The sequence below is a fragment of the Molossus molossus genome, unplaced genomic scaffold (genome assembly GCF_014108415.1).
Source record: "Molossus molossus isolate mMolMol1 unplaced genomic scaffold, mMolMol1.p scaffold_m16_p_22, whole genome shotgun sequence".
In the NCBI taxonomy this organism is placed as follows: Eukaryota; Metazoa; Chordata; class Mammalia; order Chiroptera; family Molossidae; genus Molossus; species Molossus molossus.
In genome coordinates this window covers 10263210-10279082 of record NW_023425358.1, presented here as the reverse complement: position 1 = coordinate 10279082, position 15873 = coordinate 10263210, and the positions used below count along the sequence as shown (strand labels likewise).

General features: G+C 45.0%; 1 protein-coding gene across 1 annotated transcript in view; it reads left to right on the top strand.

The window, feature by feature from the left end:
* The first annotated feature begins 606 nt into the window (after positions 1 to 606).
* Positions 607 to 15873, top strand: part of TMEM45B (transmembrane protein 45B) — a 28868-nt gene continuing 13601 nt past the window's right edge. Inside the window, exon 1 of the mRNA XM_036277016.1 lies at positions 607 to 647. The gene's annotated coding sequence lies outside the window, so the exon portion shown is untranslated. The remainder of the gene's footprint in view (positions 648 to 15873) is intronic.

Below are 15873 nucleotides of genomic sequence, written 5' to 3'. Positions count from 1 at the left end.
TGAGCAACAGGATGGGAAACTATCCAACTAAGCCAACCAACCCTTAACTTACAGATGAGAGCATTAAGACCACATGATGCTCCAAAGAAAATATATACATTTCTTAGTAGGAAGTAGCTCCTTTAAGGCAGGGACTTTTTCTCCTTCGCAGCTCTTACCCCAGCACCTGAACCGTCCCGACCTAGCATTCGGCAGATTTGATGAATGAATAAACGAGGGAACGAAAGAATGAACGCACCCATGCGGCACCACGCTTAAACTACAAAACTGGATTCTGGTCCAGGATATGACACATTCTTCCTTGGGACATCCTCTGCTGCCAGTCCTTTCGGGCTCTGTAATTGCTTTGCACCTTAGGAGGTCACAGTTGGTCGCAGTCTGCCCTGGATGCCCGGGGACCGGCCCCTGTTGGAGCACACACCTTAGGGAGTGTCTGGGGCCAGGGAACAAGTCAGCTGGAGGTCAGGGGAGTGGAGGAAAGCCTTTGAGAAGGGAGGAACAGCACGTGGGCAGAGGCGGGGAGGGGCGGTCAGAAGCGGTCAGGGGCGGGGAGGGCCAGCTAGTGGCTCGGCCCTGGCGGGTGGGGCGCACGCACCTGCTGGGTGGCGGCAGCACGCCAACGGGTCGCTTGGAGGCACTCAGCACAGGTGAGATGCCAGTTGTGGGCAGGGGGCTCGGACGCCGAGAAGGGGCTGGGACCAGGAGTGTGGGACTCGGGGGAGGGCCGGTAGTCGGAGGGGCTCGGACCTGGAGAGACTCAGACCGGGAGGGGGCCCGGACGGGGAGAAGGGCCGGAACGCGGAGGGGGCTTGAACGGGGAGGGGCTCGGACGGGGAGGAGGGCCGGGAAGGGGAGAGCTGGGACCCGGAGAGCTGGGACGGGGAGGAGTGTGGGACCCGGAGAGCCGGGACGCAGGGAGTGTGGGATCCGGAGAGCTGGGACGCAGAGAGGATGGGACCAGGAGAGCTGGGACGGGGAGGAGGCTGGGACCCGGAGAGCTGGGACCCGGAGAGCTGGGACCCGCAGAGCTGGGACCTGCAGAGCTGGGACGGGGAGGAGGGTGGGACCCGGAGAGCTGGAGCCGGAGAGCCAGGACGCAGAGAAGGTGGGACCCGGAGAGCTGGGACGGGGAGGAGGGCCGGGACCCGCAGAGCTGGGACCCGGAGAGCTGGGACGGGGAGGAGGGCCGGGACCCGCAGAGCTGGGACGGGGAGAGGGTGGGAGCCGGAGAGCTGGGACCCGGAGAGCTGGGACCCGGAAAGCTGGGAGCCGGAGAGCTGGGAGCCAGAGAGCCGGGACGCAGAGAGGGTGGGACCCGGAGAGCTGGGACGGGGAGGAGGGTGGGACCCGGAGAGCTGGGCCGGGGAGGAGGCTGGGACCCGGAGAGCTGGGACCCGGAGAGCCGGGACGCAGAGAGGGTGGGACCCGGAGAGCTGGGACGGGGAGGAGGGCCGGGACGGGGAGAGCTGGGACCCGGAGAGCCGGGACGGGGAGAGCTGGGACCAGGAGAGCTGGGACGCAGAGAGAGTGGGGACGCGGAGGGGCCCGACACTGCCTAGGCAGGAAAAGCTGGGGGGCTCGTGGTTGAGGAAGCTCCCCCGCACCCCTCTGTCGGACGGCCCGGCCCTGGGATGAATTCGCTGCACCCCGAGGAGTAGGGAACACCTGGGCGGTGATGGCTGTTGTCTGGCCCGAGGCCCAGAGCTGCTTTCGGTGGGCTCGCCGTGACGGTGGGCTTAACACCCTCCCGTGTCCCCTCGTCAGCGCCCATCCACAAGTCCCCCAGCCAGAGGCTGCCCTGAAGCCAGGAAGTCTGGAAGCTAATAATAATAGAGGCGATTGATTTGTCGAGTCTCCCAGGGCAATATTCCCTCCGTTTCCAGGCCACGGGGTAGAAACGGCTCAGGAGCGAAGGGGTGAGACTGGCCGTGGTTGGAGAGGTTTAGGTAGGACCTTAAAATAGGTTTAGGTGACCCTGTCTGGGTCTAGAGGAGATAGGACCCAGCAGCCCTAGATTAAGAAACATTTGTGTTTCAGTAAATGAAACCCGTGGCTTTATGAAACAGACCGTTTTAAAATTTAGCCAGGCACCTCTTCTAAAAGTCCAGAAATGACCATTCCCTTCCCGTTCCTCCCTGCCCCTCAGTCTCTACCATCGCCCTCCTCTTCCCTGACCATTTGCCCCACTGCCCCGCTCATCACTCTGTCTGGCTCATAAAGTGGCTTAAGAATTGTACCTGTATTTTCCCAACCATTTTAATAGGTAGTATGGCTCAGTGTTCGTAAGAAACGAACCCTGGTACACCACACTGAGAGATAGGAGGCCGGTGCGCTTCGGACGGAGTTTCTCCGTGTTCGCAGGCTCGGCCAGGGCGCGCTTACCCTCTGCGCCTGGTGTTTCTGGAACAGATAGAATTTTATATCGGCTGTACCCAATATTGCTCCTTGCTTTCACAAGGGGAGCGTGCCTGACAGAAGCGGAGTGAGGCGTGGTTTCTGGTTGTGCTTACTTGTTCTGGTGTTTTGGGAGCCAAGCATACAATTTCCTGTCCTGTGTCCCTCTCACCTCTTCCATGGGAGCTGGAAACAGTATTACCGGTTACTTTTCTCGTCTGTGCATTTCGCCTTATATTCTGTGGGTTCCTTCCTCGCCCATCTGGCGGATGGATGTTGGTTGTGATGGGCGAGGTGAAGCTGTTGAATCTCACGTTTAGCAGTAGCTATTCTAGGTGGTGTTTTCCCCAGTATGTCCTTGGTTGTGTCTCTTGCCTAATCTCAGCAAACAGCGCGCTTTGAAATAGTTGCAATTTGGCAAGAGCTGGAGAGAAAACCGGTAAAGAGAAAGGATTCTGCTTTCTTCCCACTCCACACACACACACACCCCCCACCCCACCCCCCACCCCCCGGGACTTCAGGCTAACATGGGCTGCCCTGTTTAATTGGTCAAAGTACAGGTGTTACCTAGGTTGGCTATAATAAAAGGATTATCTCTTTTCCTCAAACACATCTGCTGGTGGAAATGGATAAGGGCAATTTTACCATCTGTAGAGCCACTCCCATAGCCAAAGTTCCTCTTATTGTGAAACTTTATAATTGTGGGTGAGAGAACTAAAGTCACTACTGTGTCATCAACTGATGACTGCGTATGTATGTAGACAGAGTTCATATCTATACTTTTTTCTACAGACAGGTCAGAAAACAAAAACTAGATTATTCACAATACAGTACTGAATATGAACAATCAGAGACCACGGGTAAATGTTGTAATCCACACACTTTATTTGAACTCAGCTTCCTTTTTTTTGTTTTGTTTTTTATCCTCACCTGAGGACATTTTTCCATTTTTTGTTCAGATAGAGTGGGAAGGAGAGAGAGGAAGAGACAGAGAAAGAGAAACATCCATGTGAAAGGAACACATCAAGTGTCTGCCTCTCACATAACCCAACCAGGGCCGGGGACAAACTGCAACAGAGGTACATGCCCTTAACGGGAACCGAACCCGGGTCTCTCCCGACCACAGGCCGACGCTCTAACCTACCGAGCTACACCGGCCAAGGCTCAGCTTCCTTTTAACCGCCCACCCTCTTCCCCAAAACTTTACTGGAGCTAAAACAAACAGAGGTTATTTAAATTTTAGCTGTTTTTGTTTCTCTTGTGTAAAAAGAAAATGGGTTACAAAGGAGAAGGAAACTCAAAAGATTATCAGCCTTATGTGATGAGGAATTAAACTGAAGATATCAAAGCACACTCGCGTTCTTTTCCTTGCAGGATTGAGATAGTATAAGCCATTTTCAGTATCTTGTTGGTATCAAATCATAAGGGGCTTTACAGAGTACAAGGCAATTTCCACAGCAGCACTGTGAGGGAAGAGTAATAGCCCGTTTCATAAATAAGGAAATTAAAACTTAGTGACACGGAGCATCTAGCCTGGGCTTATCCATCTGTTAAGTGGCAGCCAGGACCAAAACAGAACTCTTCTCTTCTGTAATATCACAGCTCCCTCCAGGGTGGTTTTCTTGTTTGTTTATTTGTTTAATTTGGGGGTGAGGAGTTGTGATTTGTTTTTCCTGAGCATTTATTTAATATATTCTCTGACCTGAACTCTTAGAATATAAATTTCAAGACAGTCTTGTTTGGTATATTTCATACCCATCATTGTTCAATATAATCACAAAAATAGTTTATAGCTAAGCATAGTCTTAAAGATCATCAAGCTCAATGTGCTTGTTTTCTGAAGAAGAAAAGTGGGTTCAGGAAAATTTGACCAAGTACCTCATGTTACTTCTCCAAATCTACTTTGCTGAAGAATTACAGATAGAACCTAGTCTCTCGATTGCAGACTACTGCTCTTTCTTGGCATCTGGTCCCTTGAGGATTCCCTAGATACATCAATCAAGTTGTTTTCTTTGATTGACTCTATTGCTTTGGGCGCAGGGATCTGTGACAGCAAACCATAGCCTCCCTAAATCCTGAACTCGATATCTGTAGTCTTCTATTCTTATTGTATTCCATGTTCCATGACAGAAAGAGTCTTATTTGTCTGGCCCATCGTGTGACTCCTAGCACAGTGCCTGTGTAGGCACTCAATAAAATGTGTTCAATATCTAGCAAATAGTTGCTTCTGGGGCTGAAAGAATAATAGGAATAAAGGTGTTGGGAAGAGGTGAATTTAGTCATATCTGTAGTATTCATAATAAATAATAATCTCATTTAATTACAAATCTAGAAACAAATATGAAGAAATGTTAACCATTATTCATTCTAGATATTGAATGTTATTGTTTGTAATTCTTTGTACATTGAATTCCTCAGAAGATACCAAAAAAAGCTATTAAATAAACATTTGAGCCTGAGATATAATGATTTCATTCAGCTACAGTAACAAAAAACCCTACTCCAGCGACTTAAGTAAGAAGTTTGTCTTTCTCAAATAACTAGATGCCTGGAGCTGAGAAGTCCAGGGACAGGTTCCTGTCTTCCTTAGGGTGCAGCTTCTGTCCTCACTGAAAGACAGGCACCTCTTCTGTGCTTATCAAGAGGACAGAAGGCCCTGGCCAGTTTGGCTCAGCGGTTAGAACATCGGCCTGCGGTCCAGAGAGACCCGGGTTCGGTTCCCGCTAAGGGCATGTACCTTGGTTGCAGTTTGTCCCCTGCCCTGGTTGGGTCATGCGGGTGGCAGCTACTCGATGTGTCCCTTTCACGTTGATGTTTCTCTCTCTCCCTCCTGCTCTTTCTGAACAAAAAATGGAAAAATGTCCTCAGGTAAGGAAAAAAAAAAGAGGGCAAAAGGCATGTACCAGGCTGACTCTGTCCTTTATTTTATACTAAGAACCTTGCTGAAAGCCCCGCCCAATCACTTCTTACATCTCATTCACGTAAGAACTAGGTCACATAGCCACTCCTAACTGTGAAGGCGCCTGAAAAGTAGTGTTTTGTCTGACATATTGCCAATACACAAAACCAGGCCTCTGTCAGTAAGAAAGGGGGAATGGGTGTTGATCGGGCAACCAGCAGAGCATGTTTTCGGATTTTGACTCTTGTCTCCTACGTCGGTTGTTGGATTGTTTATTTATTTATTTATTTTGTTCTTCAGTTTACTAAAAAGAAATAGGTAATGCAATGGGTCTAGAGAAATTTTTTAAATTATAGATTCTGAAGCCCACCCCAAGAAATGCTGATTATTTAGGTCTGGGACAGGCCTATGAATCTGAATAGAAACCTGGCACTCCGGGTCATTGAAATGCAAGTGGTTGCCAGAGCACAACTTGAAAAACAATGAATTGGGGGTGCTTTCGCAGGGGCACCTCGTTTTATTTTCCAACAGCTTTCTGTATCACTCCTCTTGAGGATATTCCTTTATTTTAAATGTTTTCTGTTTTGGTCAACATAAATAAAAGTATACTCTTAAAAGTCCTAAATTCTAAGGTCTTGATGGAGTCTGTACTGAGCTGCCCCCTAGAGGCAACTGCTTGGAATGCTTTAGGCTATATTTTTCTCATATTTACTACCATGGTCCCTAATAACATGCTACTGGCTATTTCTTTTCCCACTTCTAGATAATGTCTATTGACTTCCTACCTTGGAGGATGAGAAATTAGCTTCCTTATACACCCACTATTTTATCTCAGATTCACTTCCGTTTCTTGCAAAGTCCCAATATATTCTAATTATTGTTATTATTATTTTTTTTAATCTTCACCCGAGGACACTTTTGCATTTATCTTCAGATAGAGTGGGAGGGAGAGAGGGAGGAAGAGAGAGAAACATCAAGTGGCTGCCACTCACACAACCCCAACCGGGGCCGGGGACAAACTGCCAAGGTACATGCCCTTAGCGGGAACTGAACCCAGGTCTCTCTGGGCCACAGGCCGACACTCTAACCACTGAGCAAAATCAGCCAGGGCTATTCTAATTATTTTTGATAGAGCAATGTTTATTTAGTGTTTACATCATTATGACTATGCAAATATTATTCACAACTGTACCCTATGATAAGCCATGATTTTTACACTTCCTCTCTTATACAACCATTTTCTATGCCCTGGAGTTAGTCATTGCTTCATCTTCTTCCATTGCTTAGCTTTTTGAGTACTCGCTACCAATTCTTGTTCAAATTTTGACAGGATGGTAAAATGCCTCTCAATAGAGTTAAACATCAAGTCGCCAGATTGATTTTTTTTCTCTCTTTTGGAAACATCCGTGCTCAGCCCCCCACCCCGTTCTCTGGGACCGGTTATTCTCTGAGCCTCTTGTGATGCTGGGAGCTCCCTTGCTACACCCTGTGAATTGCCTGGATCCCTGATTCTTGGATTCCATGCCTTCTCATTCCTAGGTTTTGCTGGAGCATAGCTTTCTGAGAAAAGGCACGTGGGGACAGAGGCAGGTTTTTCCTGGAGCTTACAAAGCTTGTGGGCCCCCGTGAAGGCTGCAACTGCAGCAAGGTGTCGGGTGGGGAGGAAAAGCCAGGTTGCCATCAAGAAGCATTTTTGGTAAATCTTCTAAAGAGGTTTTCCAAGCAAGAGTCCTAAACCTCCATGGCTCCCATTTGCTGTGATTTCTCAATCTGAATAAATATTCATTTTCACACCCAATTTTGTGTTTGCAGTTTTATAATTCTTTTTTAAGGAGTGCTCCCCAAATCATATCAACGTCAGGCCCACTGTATCTGGCTGCTCTGTGAGACCTTGCACATGTGTCATGTTCCTCCTTCACACTTGAGTGATGGTTTGGCTGGACAGAGGGTATGAACTGCAAGGAATTCTCTCTCGGTTTTTAAAGCACTGTTCCATTTTTTTTTTTTTTTTTTTGCTTCCTTAGAGGTCTGTTGAGAAGCTGATGCCTTTCTGGTTCTGACCCCTTGGATTTTGTTTTACTCTCTGGAAGTTTGTAGGGTTTTCTTTGCTTTATTCCTCCTGTTCTGATATTTCACAATGTTGTTAGTTGATGAGAGGGTGTTTTTTTCCAGTCATTGTTCCAGCTACTTTAAAGTCCTTTTCTATCTAAAAATCATATTCTGCAGTTCTGGGTGGTTTTCTTCTGTTATATAATTTCCTCTGTTCTGTTTTTCTAAAACTTACATTAATTACTTAGATGGTGGATCTCTTGGATCTGTCGTCTAAGTTTCTTATCTTTTCTCTCCCATTTTCAAAAATATCTTCTTACAGTTCTAATAAGTCTTCCAACCCTTCTATGACATTTTTACATTTCTATCATGATATGTTAATTCCCAAGGGCTTCTATCTAGGCAGGGGGCCTTCCAAATGTTTTGTTTTATAGTATCCTGTTTTTATTTCATGGAGGTAGTATCTTCTCACATTTCTCTGAGAAATACGTATTTACTTTGTATTTTTTCTCCATTCGAAGTTTCTTTCAGCTGCCTGCAATGTCTGTTTATTTTCAAAGTCTCTTTTTCTGTTATTTTTGTTTCTGTCTTTTGTGTTGGGTGTTTTATTCAAATGTCCATGTTTAAGAATGGTGTGCCAAAAGAACAGTGTACTGGAAAAAAGAACGATCTACTAAAACAAGGGGTGGTGTGCTGAAACGCAGTTTGGGGGAGTTCGTGACTTGGCAAATTTCACTGCAGGGTCATTGGGCAGAGCAAGGATTTGTGGTGGCTCATGGTTATGTCCCCAGCGGCTTTCCTAGTACAATCAATTTCTCATCAGAAAGGCCCCATCTCTAGCCATTTGGTCCGCTTTGAGAAAAGGCCACTGATGACTTAGATTTCTTTATTATATAGTTTGTTTAACAGTAGAGGTTCTTGTGTTAAGGCAGGTAAGTGGTAGCCTAGGATTCAAGATCAGAATTTTGTTCTTGACTCCACCCACTGTGAAGTAGCCGGTGCCTCTGTGCACCAGTGCGTTTTTCTGTCAGCAGCATGGAGACCTTCAGAAGGCTTCCGTGAAGACTGAGTTCTTTTCTATTAAAAAATAAAAAGAGTCCAGCTGGTGTGGCTCAGTGGGTTGAGCATCATCCCATGGACTGAGAGGTTCCTGTTCAATTCCAGGTCAGGGCACATGCCTGGGTTTCGGTTCGATCCCCAGTAGGGGGCGTGCAGGAGGCAGCCGATGGATGTTTCTCTCTCACATCCATGTTTCTATCTCTCTCTCTACCTTCTTCTCTCTCTCAAAAAATGAATAAAAACATATTTTTAAACAAATAATATTAGTAAAATAAAAAATGAAAAGAGAGATTCTAAGGTAATGAAAATCCTGTGAACACACGTACAAATAATTGTTTTGAAATAACCATTTTCAAAACATTCATTACCCACCTGTAATGAAATATTCATTCATCGAGACTATATCAGGGCCTTTGAAGAAACTCCACATCACGCTAGTGTTTAGGAGAAGATTTAATTATGATGGAAATGAATAATTCACCTAGTATTTTTTTTTTAAGACTTTATTGGAAAATATTTTCCAAATACCTCTAGAGAATTTTTTGGTTACAGGATCTGGGGGAGAAGCTCTCTCCTTGAAAGTCACTCTTCAAGTCCATACCATTTTCCCCTTGTGCAGCCTGACATGTGGTCATCAAAACATGAGGCAGATTGATCGCTCTCTTTGCTGAGAAAGTTTTAGATCACATGGAGACACTAGATAATGTGTTGCAGAATGACTCCTGGTTTGTCTTTCAAAGATCTCTTCACTGGAAAGACTATGCATTAGATACTGGGTTTTCTCCTGTTGGCTTTTCCTTCTCAGGCACCTTCAAAGAAGACTTGCAAACTCCTTGAAGGCTGGGGTTCAGTCTTGCTATCCCCGTACCTCCATCACCTAGAACAATGCTAATAAGCTCTGGATAAACGTTGCTTGAATTCAATCAATTCCATTATCCACTTTCAATTAGCCCTTCCTCCTTGTCCCCTGGCTGTTTGCTTCTTCTGCATCTTTTTATGTCATTTCCCCTTGGATGATGCTCTCTCATTCTCAAAGTTGATATGTGGAACAGCTGTAAGAAAACAGACTAGAAAGTTCTCAAACAACCAGGACTCCAGGGAGAGCTGCCAGGGGTAAAACTGCTCATATCGTTGTATTAAAGGTGTGATCATTTCTTGGGTTATCACCAACCACCCTGCATCTAGTCCCGTCTTAACCCACAGTTCTATTTGCAGTCCTCTCTTTCCACACATCACCTCGACTATCCTTTCCTTCCTTCCACTCTCTTTGATCTGGTCCCCACTTGGATCCGAGCCTTCTCTTGGTTCTGTTTTAACGTTGTTTTCCTGCCTCCCGTCCCTTACCTTTATCTAACACCTGGAATATTTTTTACAAAGCATAGTGACGTACTCATTTCAGAAGACACGCCCTGCCTCTCAGGCAGACACCTTTTCACCCCTAACCCAAGCCCAGGATAAAAAAACATCTCTCTTCTGGATGCTTTTGAGATCAGTTTTATGCTTTGGTCTCACTGGGGCTGTTTATTTTTATATGAAAGGCTCTAGACAAGAACTAAACTACAGTGTCAAACAATGATCTGTCGATCCGTGTTCTCAGATGCTACCGCTCACCATAGACCTGTGCTCCCACCACATGGAGGCTTGGCTGAGGACAGCCTGGAATAAACCAGAGTCTCTCCCAGTGCTCGAACATGTATGCTACTCCAAAACACAGCTCTCTGTTTTGACACGAAAAGCATTTTCCCCCAAATCTTTAGGTGAAATTGGTACCCCAGGATGATACGACACATTGGTCCTATGGTTTCAGATATTCCTTTGCTGACCCATACCCCTGTCCAAGAGGCACAGTACTAGATGGTGTTTTAAGGACTCATCCCGCTCTAAAAATTATATGGAAATATAATGGTACCAACAACCTCACTAATGACTGGATCTAGAAGCTACATCCCTCATGATTCAGGGTTAAGGCTAAGCTGCATCTGTCCATTTCACATCAAGAACTGTCATTATATGTCAAGCATTGTGCTAAGCCATGGGCCATTTAAGATGAAGCAGATAAGGTCTACTGTTGAGGAGCCAATAGTCTAGTGAGTAAGACATGGAAATGTGTAATTTTAATATAAAGTAAGTGATAAAAATCAAGATATGTATAAGGTACTATGATGATAGCACAGAGGCAGGGCATGTGAACTCAACCTGGAGTTCACAAGAGGACTTTTCAAAGGAGAGGAAGCCCACGTATTGAAAACTGAGTAAATGTAAGTCAGCCAAGGAAAACTGAAAAGGACATACTAGGTGGAGGGAATAGAATGAGCACAGTGTACCCCATAAGGTTTGGGGTGGGGAAAAATGGGAGATGAGGACGGAGAGACAGGCAAAGAGCCCAGTCCTGGGTACAGGAGACCCCTTTAGCCACAGTTTCGCTTTCCATGGCTTCAGTTAACCATAGTCCAAAATATTAAATTGAGAATTCCAGCAATAATTCATACACTTTATTTTTATTTTTTTATTTTTAATTTTATTTTTGTTACAGATGTTTCTCCTTTTTTACCCCATTGACACCCTCCTCCCCATCCCCACCACCCTGGCTTTGTTGTCCATGTCCATTGGTCATGCGTACATGTATATAAGTTCTGTGGTTTATCTCTTCCCTCCCCCCACCACACCCTGTTCTGAGGGTTGTCAGTCTGTACCCTACTTCCATGTTTCTGGGTCTACCCTATTCCTCAGACTGTTATGTTCATTATATTCCACAAATAAGTGAGATCATGTGGTATTTGTCTTTTTCCGCTTGTCTTGTTTCACTTAGGATAATACTTTCCAGGTCCCTCCATGTCATCTCAAAGAATAAGAGATCTTTCTTTCTTATAGCTGCATAGTACTCCATTGTGTATATGTACCACTGCTTTTTTATCCATTCGTGTACTGATGGGCACTTAGGCTGTTTCCAGATCTTAGCTATTGTAAATAGTGCTGCTATGAACATGGGGGTACATGTAGTCTTCCTGATTGGTGTTTCAGGCGTCTTAGGGTATACTCTTAGAAGTGGGATCACTAGGTCAAATGGAAGTTCAATTTTTAATTTTTTGAGGTAACACCTTATTGTTTTCCATAGTGGGTGCACCAGTCTGCATTCCCACCAGCAGTGTACTAGAGTCCCCTTTTCTCCACACCCTCGCCAGCACTTGTTTGATGATTTGTTGATGGGGCCCAATCTGACAGGTGTGAGGTGATACTTCATTGTTGTTTTAATGTGCATCTCTCTGATGATTAGTGATGTTGAGCATTTCTTCATATGTCTCTTGGCCATTTGTATGTCCTATTTGGAGACGTGTCTATTCAGCTCCTCTACCCATTTTTTAATTGGGTTCTTTGTCTTCCTTTTGTTGAGTACTCTGTATATTTTGGAAATTCATACATTTTAAATTGCATGCCATCCTGAGTAGAGCGATGAGATCTCATGCCATCCCAATCCATCCTGCCTGGGATGTGAGTCATCCCTTTGTTCAGCATCTCGAGCTGTGTACTGTCCCCGCTTGATAGTTACTTAGGAGCCACCTCGGTTATCAGTCAGACTGCCTCAGTATCCTGGTGCTTGGATACAAGTCACCCTTATTTTACTTCCGAATGGAAGAGTGGTGATGCTGGCAATCCAGGTCTTCCAGAGAAGCTGTAAAGCACTTCCTGTAAGTGCAGAAGTAAGTAGCACCGTACAATAAGATCTTCTGAGAGCGACCACATTGACATGATTTTATTACAGTATTTTTTATATTTATTCTAATATTGTTGTTTCTCTTGCTGGGCCTAAATTATAAACTTTATCATAGGATAGGAGAAAACATAGTATATATAGGTTTGATTACTATCCATGGTTTCAGGTATCCACTGGGGGTCTTGGAATGTATCCCCTGCAGAGAAGGGGGGACTACTGTATATGCAATGCAAAGGGGAGTGAGCTACATCCATGTGGTGATTAGTCAATGAAATGTCTTTTAAGTTTTTATTGATTTTTAGAGAGAGGGAGTGAGAGAGACATCGATGTGAGAGAAAAACATCGATCCATTGCTTCCTGCATGCATCTCGACTGGCTATTCGAACTCACAACCTGGATATGTGCCCTGACCAGGAATAGAACCCACCCACCACCTTTGGTGTATGGGTTGACCATCCATCCAAATGAGCCACACCGGCCAGGGCAGTCAATGAAATATTTTAAATTCTATAGCGGTTGAGTCAGAGTTACATGGTTGGTAGATGACTGTGGCTGCAGCATGGAAAGATTTATAGGCATCAAGACTTAGAGGCATTGCAGTAGTCCAGGCAAAAGACATGAGCCTCAGTGAAATAACTGTAGGAATATAAAGGAAAGAGAGAACACCAGAAAATGTGTTTTTTAATCACAGAATAGGGACACTGTAGGGTAGAGTGAAGGATAAAGAAGAGTCCAGTATGACTCCCAGGATTCTGGCTTTAAGAATGACTGGATGTTAAGCTATCGCCCAAGTTTGGGATACAGAAACACCAGTTTGGTGGGGAAGGAGGATAATGAATTCCGTTTGGAACATGTTGACTTTGAGGTGTCTAAGAAGCATCTATGTGTTTATGTGTATGTCTGTTGGTTCAACAGGTTAGATACAAGAGTCTGAAACTTAGGAAAAGGTCAGGACTAGAGATAAAGTCATGGGAATTATCAGCATGCAACTGCTAATGGAACCATGGATGTGTGTGAGTTCTTGAAAAACAAAGATATATGAAAGAAGAGTGGGCCAAAGACAGCTCGTGTTTAAGAGGCAGACAAAAGAAGAGGACTCCTTAAAGAAGAATATGGAAGATGAAGAACCAGGAGAGAACAGCATCCAAAGGGAGTAGATAATTTCAAACATAAGTGACTAGTTGACCTTGTCAACTACAGAATAGTATTAAGATCAAGAGAGGTCTACTAAGCCCTGGCCGGTTTGGCTCAGTGGTTAGAGTGTCAGCCTGTGGTCCCAAGAGACCTGGGTTCGATTTCCGCTAAGGGCATGTACCTCGGTTGGAGTTTGTCCCCGGTCCTGGTCGGGTTGTGCGTGTAGCAGCCACTCGTTGTGTCCCTTTTACGTCGATGTTTCTCTCTCTCTCTCTCTCCCACTCTATCTAAACAAAAAAATGGAAAATATCCTCGGGTGAGGATAAAAAAAAAAAGAGAGAGAGGTCTACTAAGATAAGATAATACTTTTAACATTTCCCTTGGATGAGACAATATGGAGGGCCTTTGGTGACATCTACGAATACAGTTTCAGTGTGGTGGTGAAGAGGGAGGACTAAGGGAAGGATGGGGGAAACCATCAAAGGGCCAACAGGAAGCTCTAAAGATGTTAGCAGTGTTCTGTTTCTTAAGCTGGGTCTCATTTGGAACACAGTTGTTAAATTATTCTTTATACCTTTTATGTACATCGGATATATTGCTTTATGTATGAAATAGTAAATAGGAAGAGAGATTCATGGTGGTTCTTAGAAGATTCAGGGTCAAAGTAGATTTTTATTTCTTTCATTTTGTGTGAAAAAGTCTTAGACCTAGTTTTAGTTGAAGGACCCAGAGGGCACAGATGGAACCAAAAGCATAGATGAGAGATTGGCCTGTAGGAGGAGGGATGAATCTGAGAGGAGAATGGGTGTGGATACATATGAATCTGTAGGTGAAGAAGAGAAAATTGGGGTGAGTGATGGATGAGTTTTGATTATGTTCATGAATGAGAGGAAAGGTTTACCCAGAACTGAGTGAACTCGGGTTTTGAGGGAAGTGATGAGTTTTTAAAACCTAATGTATTTGAAATGGGAGGAAGAGCTTGCACATGACAAGGGCTGTTGCGTGAAGCGGAAGACCCAGCATCCACCTGGTTCACTGACGTAAGTGCTGAACAAGTTCAATGCTAGTAGAGAAAGAAGGAAAAATATATCAAACTTTTCTCCCTTGTTGCTTAAAAAATGAGCCAGACTTTCCAGTTGAGAGATGCCCCTTTCCTCTAAGGTATGCTGAAGTGGCGACTGGTCACTGCTTCTTTGTAGGTGGCATCCATAGCCTTAGTCCCACTCTTCCCCCACCATGACCAAACTTGCTCTAATTTCTTTTCTTTTTTCATTCCACTCATTTTTGTAATGTGTTAGGAGCAAAGGAAGAAAGGTATTTTAGAACTAGGAAATGCCATGCAGATGACCTCTTCCAAACTACCCATTTAACAAAGGAAGAAATCGTGATCCTGAGGGGTTACATCTCTTGCTCAAGGTCACAGCGTGCATGGCAGAACTTGGACTAGAACCCAGGTCTTCTAACTCAGAGGCCAGTGTTCTTTATGAGAGCTTGAGAAATAATTAAATTTAGACAAGATTTGTTCTTCACTCTTTAATTCAGGATTCCAGTAAGACTGCCTAATTTTCATGACAGTTTGAAAGAAGCAATCAAGAAAGGCCCAGCTCAAATGCCGGGCCCCCTGCGACGCCCTCTCGTATTCCCTGGTGAGAGGTATTCACTCTTCTGTGTCCACAAGGAGCGTGTCAGTATATCTCACGACACGCAATGTTTCACAGGTTTATAACTCCCTACTGGATTATAAACTCCTTCAGTGTAGGGACCATTTCTTATTCATTTCATTATTTCCTCGGCACCCAGTACAGAGTCTTGTATTTAATAAGCTCGGGGGGAAAGGGCAGGAAGGAACCAAACTGAGCGAGGAGGCAAATGAGCTCTTGTTCATGGTAATTTTGTTCCGTAGCATCATGACCTCATGCAAAAACAAGGTTCCGACTGTTATTCTGGTCTTACACCTGCAGAGAAAATAATGATAGTAGCAGCTGTCGACTGGAAGAGAATGATGGACTCCAGAGTTACTTAGGCCTGCAGAGCAGGGTACACCTTACCGGAAGTTCAGGACTAAGTCGCATCACACCAGCCTTGGGCAACAGAGGACTTCCAACGCTGTTCTGTGCTTCCCCCACATTCTGTGACTACGTTGCTCACAGGAGAAGGAGGGTACGGTCCTCATTATTTGCAGAGTAACAGAAAGCTGAGTCAGGCAGGGTTGGTTGTATTCCAAAGTAAACTCAGAACAGAAACCATGAGTGTTTCTGTTGGCAAGGACAGACTTAGATTGTATAAAAATTATGTTTTGTAGTAAAATGCTATATTCTCCCCATGACCTACTTCCCTACTGACCAAACACACATCCCACTCTCCGGGATTAGGTAAAGTTTCAACAGTGATTCCCCACACCCTTTAGGGGGGTGTCGGCCACTATAGCAAAGGAGGGCAGCCTTAGTTCAATGAGTGTACTTCTGAGAGAAGCCCAGGTTTCTCCCCTATTAACCTTGGGAACAGGGAGAAGAGCACCAGAGAAGAGAGGAAACCAACATTTATTAAACACTTGTTCTCATCGTGGCAGACATTTTCAGTCAACCCTCAGCCCTCTGAGGTTGGGGTTCATGCCCCTGTTGGGGAG